This window comes from Penaeus chinensis, chromosome 34 (genome assembly GCF_019202785.1).
Source record: "Penaeus chinensis breed Huanghai No. 1 chromosome 34, ASM1920278v2, whole genome shotgun sequence".
Lineage (NCBI taxonomy): Eukaryota > Metazoa > Arthropoda > Malacostraca > Decapoda > Penaeidae > Penaeus > Penaeus chinensis.
The window spans coordinates 28,250,535-28,260,534 of record NC_061852.1 but is presented as its reverse complement, the minus strand read 5'-3'; the positions used below and the strand labels follow the sequence as shown (position 1 = coordinate 28,260,534).

Below are 10,000 nucleotides of genomic sequence, written 5' to 3'. Positions count from 1 at the left end.
TTTGTACCTCTCTTATATTTTTAAACAAGAGATGTGGCGTGAGAGAACTAGCAGATCTCCCGTGTATGCTGCTTCTGTTTTCCAAAAAATGTATTATTTTCTTCGTATTACTTGAACTATATATACACCATCAGTGCCCAAAACTAAGACGCTATCATATAGTGCGAAGACAGAATAAAATTTATAGATAAAGCAGGCCAACTTGCCTCCGCCATGCTGCTTTCGTGTTCAGCTGCCCTCCCTTCTCCTTATCGTCTTTCATAACATCATATACCTCGGTCTCCACATCTGTTGAACTTACCCGTCCTCCCTCTTGCCTCGCCTTTAACGACCTCCATAATGTCTTAACTATTATCGATAAGAAAATCAAGATGTTAGTGCCGCACTACGTCAGCAATATTGGCCGTTTCATTTACCTGCGCCTAGACTCCTGCGAGATTCGAGAGGCGTAAGGACTGATGTAAGCACGGGGGGAAGGATGTTTATGGTGGCCTAGGCGTCACCTTCGGTTAAGAATAGTGAAGTGAAGGAGGGGAGTTTTTCGGTGGGCTACGCAGATCTGGAGAAGTGCGAGTAGGACCTGCGGAGTGAGTGTAGCATAAGATAAGATGAAGATGTTTAGCGGAAGAGGGCCAGTGGGTCTTGCCAAAGCAAGTGAAAGATGCTCCCATATGGTGGGCGGAGCAATAGTACGAGGAATGGGAGAAGAAAGGAAGTCCCGGGAATAATGAAAATGGGAAAGGAATTTCCTGTATGCTTTAAAGGGTGGATGTATCATATTCCATAACGGACTTGGTAATGCCACATGCCACTTTAGCCACGAATGTGGCCGAAGCTGGGAGGGTCGAGTGTGAGCATCCACGGGCCATTTCCAATCGTCTCTACTCAGAGGTAGCAAGGGAGACGCCATGGGCCAGTAGGTGGTAAGCTGCTGAGTTGATGACCAAGGCGCGTTTCCACCCCAGCCCCTCTCCCTCTCCCTTGCGAGAAAGTGGAAGAGATGAGGCTATAGATGAAAATGACTAGCTCCCCTGGTCGCAGCGGTCACGTTGACTAACTGAAAACCACGCGCAGTGATAGCGAAATCCGACGTTAAACTTTCATTGGTGCGGGTAATTAGGGAACTCGAGTTCTATGGGGAGTGGCGGCTCTGGCGGGCGTGACGAAACAGCGTCTTCCCGGCGAAGAGGGGAACCCAGCGTGACGGCCGGACGTACCGGCGTGGTTGCGCTGCGCGTATGCAGTGGCAAAAACTTAGTCAGATTGCACTATTTAGATTGAGAAACTGATGTCCGAGAACTGACTTCGAAGAGTGAACCAGAAGGGGTTCATCCCATGCTGGCCTCAGATCTCGTGGGAGGACTTGCGCAACCCAACACTTATTAGTTACGGTTCGGAGATCGCGGCCGCCTTGCGCAATTTGTACTCGGTGATGTAGCGGTAACTGCCATCACAATTTTGCCTCGCGTACGCGTGAGGCCGAAAGGGAAAGAAATTGAATAAAAAGAGTGGGGAGGTGTTGCTCGGGATGCCAGGGCCATCGTCACGACTGGCACATGACACGGCTAAATCTCGGGTTATGACCGTGATGTGCAATGAATAAATATTTTCTGTGCCGTGCTTAACAAAGAGGTACGTAGACTTATTTGAGCTTTTCTAGTGTGCCTCATGCTATAAGGCCAATATTTCTTCCAAGATCTTAGGCAAATCGGAATAAACAGAGATAGAAAAAGAATTAGTAGTTTTTTTTCGTACTGTATATTCGTATTGATATTTTGTGTCATATAAATCGCTCTTCAGTTTTATGAACTTCTGAATAGATTATATTTTCATTTATCATGTCATTGCAGATTAGGAAAAAACGCAGATTCTGTATCCTTCAGAGAATTTTAGCAACTGCTCGTCAAGAGAATAGTGCTGTGCATTTCAGACTAACTAAAATACCTAACTTTAGGAAAATAACTATTTTGTACTCTTGTTCCTGTTTTTAATGTTTGTAATCACCATTTTCTTGTGTCTGTGTCTTCTGGAAATAGTATTGATTCATTTTTTTACCTACCTGAGGAAGTGGAGTCAACGTTCCCATAAGCAGATCAAGCACTCAGCGCTCTTCCCCGCACTGACAGCAGGGCTCTGCATCCTTGCTTGGTGGCGATGATGCTCGCCATTAGCTCATCAAATGCACCGCCTTCCTGCTTGAACGCCTGCTTGCATGTCTGTCTTCCCCTCGCAGAGAGCTGAAAGACACGCGGCCCTCACACGTGCGCGATTCATGCCTTGGAGCCCACGAGTACCGTTACGAAGTGTTAGTTGCGACAGGGAGCGGCACAGAGCTGCAGGACTGTGAAATTTGGGTCCGGGAGCCGCGTAGGGATGCTGTGGCGTGAGTCAGGGGCGGCAAAGGAGACTTGGGCGCTTGCGGTTCTTCGACGCGCCCTCTTGTTTACCAGGCCGCCACCTGCTCCCCTCCGCTTACTCTTGTTGCTTACTCTTACTTTCAGTGCGCCTCGTGCTTCTCCCTTCATCACTCGTCGACTCTGACCTCCAGCTCCCCAGCCTTCACTCCTGACCTTCTCCACCTTTCTGCCGTGCCAGTGCGCTGGGTTGACCTCCTACCCGTCTATTCTGAATCGGACAATACCTGTTATGATCGGAGGTAGCATCCAGCTTCTCATTTTGTTTGTTATTTGATTTGGCGATCTGCACACTTTTTTAGAATTCAAGATGAATCAAGCGTGTGTTCTTCTGTCACCTACACGTTCTGCGGTTGTTGTATTTGATGAACATGTCGAAGAGGGTGGTGTAATTTACTGCACTTCGGGCGTTCACTGATCTTTCTGTGTTTACTACATTTGATTTGTTTACTGTTGAAGCATGTAAGCTTTTAGCCATGTTGGTGTTGAGGGCCCTAGTTGCGCTGAAGTTATATGGCACTGCACTTGCTCAAATGGCAGTTAAATTTTCTATTAAAGGGAATTCAAGATCAAACAACTTTTTGGCTAACAAAATTAGACTATCAACGGCCATCCCGACAAAGATCAAGCAAGGAACTGCGGGCAGACAAAGGCATTCTGGCACTATTTACCTGCCTGGTGTGTGGCCATAGTTCGCGGGGAGGGCGAGAGGGGGGAGGGATTGAGGGAAGGTAGAGGGATCGGGACGCACCTCCTTTGTTTATGTTGGCATCGAGAGTCCTCTCTGTCGCTACCTGCCTGCTGTGTGTATGGCGGGCGCTAGTGTTTATCTATTCGTTGGGCTTTTACCGTGGAATCCAGGAGCAGGGGGTGCTCTTCAGGGAGGCGAGCAAGTGAGTTCCTTCGTAATTCCACGTATCATTATTATCTGTTTTTGTCTGTGTCTCTACTCCTTTTCTTTATCTCTCTCTCTCTCTCTCTCTCTCTCTCTCTCTCTCTCTCTCTCTCTCTCTCTCTCTCTCTCTCTCTCTCTCTCTCTCTCTCTCTCTCTCTCTCTCTCTCTCTCTCTCTCTCTCTCTCTCTCTCTCTCTCTCTCTCTCTCTCTCTCTCTCTCTCTCTCTCTCTCTCTCTCTCTCTCTCTCTCTCTCTCCCCCCCTTCTCTCCTTCTCTCTTTACCTTCTCCCTTCCTTCCTTCTTCCTTCCTTCTTCCTTCCTTCTTCCCTTCCTTCCTTCTTCCCTTCCTCCATCCGCCTCTTTCTTTCTCTGACAAATTAGTAAATGAATGGATGAGGAAGAACGAATAAGAATGACCATGTATTCATATATGAGAGACAAACATACAGAGAGACAGAGATTACTGCGAGGGATGAAGTGAATGAAATTTAGACTCCTAGGGGCTGAGGGTCGATTACATGATGAGGAACTTCATTTTAGGAAGCAAGTAATGTTGATGAGTGGATAATGCGAGGAAAATGCTGTCAGCTTGTGGTAATATGGAAGGCGCCCACTTGTGACTGCGTGGGTGGGGGGTGGGGGGGGGCTGTTTGAGAAGAGGGTGGGTGGGTGGGGGGGCTGTTGGAGAAGAGGGGGGGTGGGGGGCAAGTTACCATCTTGGGGGCCGGGAAAGGGGGGCAGGCAGGCAGGCACGCGTGGGAAACTTTCTCCTTCGCGTTTCTGAGGCACACTTGGATGACGTTCGCGAGATGTGTTGGCAAATGGTTCGCCAATTACGACAGCGTCCATAGCGCGGATTCGGTAAACGCCTACGTAACACAGGGAAACTCATGCACGTGCAACCTCGCTCATACATACGTAGCAACATTGCACATGCAACCGCACATCGCAAACGACAACGCTTGCAGATATAGCGGGGTTATTCGATAGTATGGCAGCCCTCCTTGCCCCTTATCTCCATCCCCATTCATTTCTAGCAATTGTTGATATTTGGAGGGGGACATGCTCGACAGCGAAGGGCAATGCAACAATGCTGGTAGATGTTGCGGGACGAGGAGCAGGCCCGCGTGCATTCCGGTGATTGTGTAAATAAGGGTCGGAACTGAGTAAAATGTTTAAGCAGCTGCGGCAATGAAAATAAATCGAGGCACCACAGTGGTAGTTTATCCGTCTAACCTTCCCCTTTCCTGTTACCTCCCCCCTCCCCCTTTTGCGTGTTCTCCGCCCCTTTTCCCCCCTGCCTGCCTTGCCCCTTCCCCTCCCCCCTCCTTCTGCCTCTCTCTCCCCTTACTTCTACTTCCCCCTTTTCCCCTCTCCCTCTCCGTCTGCCTCTACCTCGCCCCTTTCCCTCTCTCCCTCTCCCTCTCCCTCTCCCTCTCCCTCTCCCTCTCCCTCTCCCTCTCCCTCTCCCTCTCCCTCACTCCAATAACATTCCTCTACCCGACGCCGCTGTCCCTGTGCATATTGCCCTGCGTGAACGCGCCTCATCATGTTGACACATAGTGCGGGCAGCATCCCCGGCCTAAGACCGCGTCAGGTGTTGCTAGTGCTACTGGTGTTGCTGTTGCTGACATGGTCGATATTAGCGCGTTCGTTCTCGTTGTACTCAGGTTTAGGTCCTTTAGGTGCACCTGTTGGAGGCCAAAGAATTGCAGGCTCCCCCTTTTCTCCTTAACTCTTTCTCTGCGCCCTCTCTCCCTCCCCCCATCTTCCTCCCTCCCCCCCCCCCCTCTCTCTCTCTCTCTCTCTCTCTCTCTCTCTCTCTCTCTCTCTCTCTCTCTCTCTCTCTCTCTCTCTCTCTCTCTCTCTCTCTCTCTCTCTCTCTCTTTCTCTCTCTCTCTTTATCTTCCTCTTCCTCTTCCTCTTCCTCTTCCTCCCTCCCTCCCTACCTCCCTCCCTCTCCCTCTCCCTCTCCCTTTTTATCTCTCCCTTTCCCTTTCTCTTTATCGCCCTCTTTTCCTTTTTCTCTCACTTTCCCGCAAAATGCAATTGAACATTGAATTATGAATGCGCGACAATCTGCAATAGATCATAGACGTGAATTCGGGACATATGGATCTAGGATTAGAGGGTCAGCCAGAACGTGGAAGAAAATAATTATCTTCGTAATTAGTCGAAGGAGGAACATTTTCCCGGTCCGCAGAAGAAAGTGAAAGCTACCTTTATTTTGCGGACCTTTGTCAGGTACAAAAAAGCGAAGGGTTATGGACGGTCCCGCGCTGACATTGTTTACACTGATTGTCAACCACGTGGGATGAGAGGCGGAATGAGGAGGGGTGCGCCGCTCCCCATTTTGGCCGCTGGCAGAAATACCCACACAAAAAAGCCGAGGTTGCGCGCCCGATTTAGATGCCGTGTGACAGTAGGTTAATGCCAAGCCCAGTGCGTGGGGATCCTCTTCCGCTGACGTCGGGTTCCGGATCCAGTGAATCTCATCGACTGCGGGTCTTCAAGGTCGAGGCTCACCCTTCATTATGCTAATCTTTGAAATCAAGGGGATCGGGAGCTACACACACTCTCTTTCCTCTTCTCTCTCTCCTCTCTTCTCTCTCTCGTCTCTTCTCTCTCTCGTCTCTCCTCTCTCTTCTCTTCTCTTCTCTTCTCTTCTCTTCTCTTCTCTTCTCTTCTCTCTCTCCTCTCTCTTCTCTTCTCTTCTCTTCTCTTCTCTTCTCTTCTCTCTCTCCTCTCTCTCCTCTCTTCTCTCCTCTCTACTCTCCTCTCCTCTGTCTCCTCTCTACTCTGCTCTGTCTCCTCTCCTCTCTCCTCTCTCCTCTCTCCTCTCTCCTCTCTCCTCTCTCCTCTCCGCTCCCCTCCGCTCCCCTCCGCTCCTCTCCGCTCCTCACCTCTCCTTTCCTCTCCTCTCCTCTCCTCTCCTCTCCTCTCTTCTCTTCTCTTCTCTTCTCTTCTCTTCTCTTCTCTTCTCTTCTCTTCTCTTCTCTTCTCTTCTCTTCTCTTCTCTTCTCTTCTCCTCTCCTCTCCTCTCCTCTCCTCTCCTCTCCTCTCCTCTCCTCTCCTCTCCTCTCCTCTCCTCTCTCTCTCTCTTTCTCTCTCTCTTTCTCTCTCTCTCTCTCTCTCTCTCTCTCTCTCTCTCTCTCTCTCTCTCTCTCTCTCTCTCTCTCTCTCTCTCTCTCTCTCTCTCTTCTCTCTCCTCTCTCCTCTCTCCTCTCTCCTCTCTCCTCTCTCCTCTCAACTCCCTTCTCTTTATCCCTATCATTCTCTCCTCTCTCTCTCCTCCCTCCTCTCTCCCTCCCTCCTCTTTATCCCTATCATTCTCTCTTCCCTTCTCCTTCTCCCTCATCCCCTCCCCCTTTTTCCTTCTCCTTCTCTTTCCTCCCTCTTATCTTATCTCAGAGACGCGCGAGCAAGAGACTGGAGCAACTGAAATATGTTTTGCAAAGTTGATTCATACTTGCTCAATGCGCAAGTAATGGCGCAAACCCTTTGTCATTGTAATTACAAACAATGGATCCTTGGCATTACCACCATGCTGGACTTGCCCACCTTCTGAACTAGTTGTCACTTCCTTACTCAACTGACTCACCATGACTCACCATTCGGGTGATTCACCGCTCGCGCTTGGGCCCCGTAGACTGCTCCCCAAACCTGCGTGAATCACCTCAGCATCCGATTCAGATTTTGCAGTGTTCACGCGACACCCAGAGTAGGTCGCCGCGATTCTGTGAGCAGTCATTGAACGCGCCTCCCTGCCTCTTGAAGGCTTTAGTGTACAGGTGACATCCGTACTTCCTTTGACAGACGAATTAGTGCCAGGGCCATATGCCAGGGCACCTTGTGCGTATGTACGCCAAGTGTTGCTGGCGCAAATAGACCTACTTGAGGGAGGTCTTTCACGGTAACCTGCCCCTCCCCAATCTGAAGACCTCTCTCATCCCTTCCTATAGAGGGAACGAAGACTTCATTCGATACTTTAGTGAGCTCTACTCACTGAACCAGTCCAGACTAAATGCATTACAAGTGTATCTGTAATGTGATTTGGTAGGCGCAGGCAGTGCATTTAACAGGGGAGAGGAAAAGGAAGTGTTTGGCACTGAGTATGGAGTGCGAGTGCCTACCGCGTAACCGCATGCCTCGATAGAAGGTGCCTGGGTGGGGAGCCTCCGCAGTGTTCAACTAGTGGGTGCCAGAGACACACGCACGCGCGAACCCTCCAGTCTCTCCTCAAGTGTTGCCTTGCACGAGGCGAGGCTCTCTCAACGGACGCTTGGTGGCGGGGTGTGGACTGTGTTTGAAATAATTCTGTAAGGTGTGGTGCTTAGAGTTGTATTGTGATATGGTGCTGCGTTTAACGTGACCAGCAAAATACATGTTGATAAGATGCCAGAACATGAAAGGAAAGGAAGCGAAGAATTCCCATTCTGACAGATTGGTATAACAGTTGAGTGTAATTTAGGTGTCAGAGCGACGGATCAAGTGGCGTGTTATTGCCAAACATCGTAATTGTTTCTTTTTGCATTATAGTGCTGCGATATTCTAAGACTGTTCAAAGTTCAGTGAGTAGAGTGGGAATCATTTCGGCTCCTCCACTGTTCCTCCAGAACTACAGTGGGTAGGAGCGGGCTTTGTTCCTGCAGGCGTGTTTAGAGATGACCTTCAAACTACAATGTTGCAGATGTGATGCTACTGCACTTTTGTAGCATTATCGCCTTTAAAGTGTTCTGCAGTGGCACGAGATAGCACGGAGTTTACCCCCCTTAATGAACTGGTTGCACAATGGCCTTTAGAAGATGAGAACGTACAGCGGGACCTGTAGGTGGTGGTTTCCCTAAAGCATCCGTGATGTAGGGAAATAAGTTGTTTTCATGGTGGAGACCCTAACCACATCCCCCAGCGATAGTGCCAACGAGACGCTCCCTGCCTCGCCTCGCCTCGCCGTCATCACGACACCTACACGACCCGTCATCTGCCCTTCTCCCTCCCCTCTCTCCCCTCTTGTTCCCCTCCCCCTCTCGCTCCCCTCCTCCTCTCGCTCCCCTCCTCCTCTCGCTCCCCTCCCCCCTCTCGCTCCCCTCGCTGTGTATGGCGTCGCGAACATCTAGCTGGAAGAAATCGCACCCCGAAAAAGACGGAGACGGAAGTTGTCGCGACATACGGAACGTCTTATTAAAAACGCCATTTCCGTCGCTCTAATGCAGTGTACCGAAATCATCGCAGGATATGAAAGTCATCTAGTGTCACGCCACGCCGTCATTCGCTATGTATTCATATGGACGAATAATCCCCACGCCAGAAATAAATCATGAATAAACCTCGTTAGAAAGTAGAAAATGTTAGATGTCCCCCGCCCCCCCATCTCTCAAGCATGGGCGATGTTGATGCTGCCATGTAATGCTGAAATACGGAAATCATTAATGGTGATGACGATACCCAAGGGGCCATCTGGGTGGAAGATCAAGGGACGAGTTCCTATGGCGGGTGGAGGGTGATTATGGTAATGGTAGCCGCGATGATGGCGGTGGGGAAGATTATGTCCGCGTACATTGGAGGGAGGGATCGGGCTTTCCCTCTTCGTGTCCTTCTTGTTCTTTTCTATCCTATCATCATCAACTTCCATTACCATCATCATCACCACCGTCATATATATATATATATATATATATATATATATATATATATATATATATATATATATATGTTGTGTGTGTGTGTGTGTGTGTGTGTGTGTGTATGTATGTGTGTGTGTGTGTGTGTGTGTGTGTGTGTGTGTGTGTGTGTGTGTGTGTGTGTGTGTGTGTATGTGTATGTGTATGTGTGTGTGTGTGTGTGTGTGCCTGTATGTGTATATATGTGTGTGTGTGTGTATGTGTATGTGTATGTGTATGTGTATGTGTGTGTGTGTGTGCCTGTCTGTGTATATATGTGTGTGTGTGTGTGTGTGTGTATGTGTATGTGTATGTGTGTGTGTGTGCCTGTCTGTATATGTGTGTGTGTGTGTGTGTGTGTGTGTGTGTGTGTGTGTGTGTGTGTGTGTCTATTTATAGTGGAGTGTTTTTCTCAGTGTTCCTCTCCTTCTTCCCAACCTGTTTTACCCTGCATTTTCTTTACTTATTACTTTACCCCACTCTGTTTCTTTCTCCCCCCTCCTCTTCTCTTCCTGCCAGTTCGTATATCTATATCTTCCAGTCATTTCTTTCATGCACGGGAGGAAGAGACTGCAAGTGAGTGAAGTCGTAATGCCTTGGTTTCTGGCTCGTGTTACCCCGGTATACGAATAGTCACAGTGACCTTGTCACGCCTTGCCAATAAACCCTCGGCCTGAGATCTGTGTCCAGGCCGCGCGCTTATGACGTCTGTGCATCACGTCGTCGTGCATTTAGATGTGCTGCCTTGATATTCTTTTTTTCGTGACTTTATTGTTGTTCATCTGGTTATTGTTGTTTTGTTAGATTTTAATGAGAAAACGAGTGATTTTTTTCTTGAACGCGTCGCTGTGATATCTCGGCAAGAACTGCATGACACGCACGTCGTTGGCTGTCCCGTTGTGTAATTCTGCTCCTTGGAAAGCCGGCGTAGGACGGGCGGGGGCTAAAAACAATAGATGGCTGAGCTTGTAGGCGAGCTTTCTATTGCTCCAGCTGACTCCTTCCTCGCTCGTCGCACATTGTTGTTTATTG

The 10,000-nt window shown here is 49.2% G+C and overlaps 1 protein-coding gene across 8 annotated transcripts in view; it reads left to right on the top strand.

Annotated features, from left to right (window-relative positions):
- Positions 1-10,000, top strand: part of LOC125043589 (filaggrin-like) — a 245,329-nt gene that overhangs the window by 194,226 nt on the left and 41,103 nt on the right. Inside the window, exon 1 of one of the 8 annotated variants that reach the window (XM_047639804.1) lies at positions 7,483-7,627. The exons of 5 other annotated variants lie outside the window; for them this stretch is intronic. The gene's annotated coding sequence lies outside the window, so the exon portion shown is untranslated. Of the gene's footprint in view, positions 1-7,482; positions 7,633-10,000 lie in introns of those variants that run through there. 2 more of the 8 variants (XM_047639805.1, XM_047639806.1) reach the window with 2 other exon arrangements.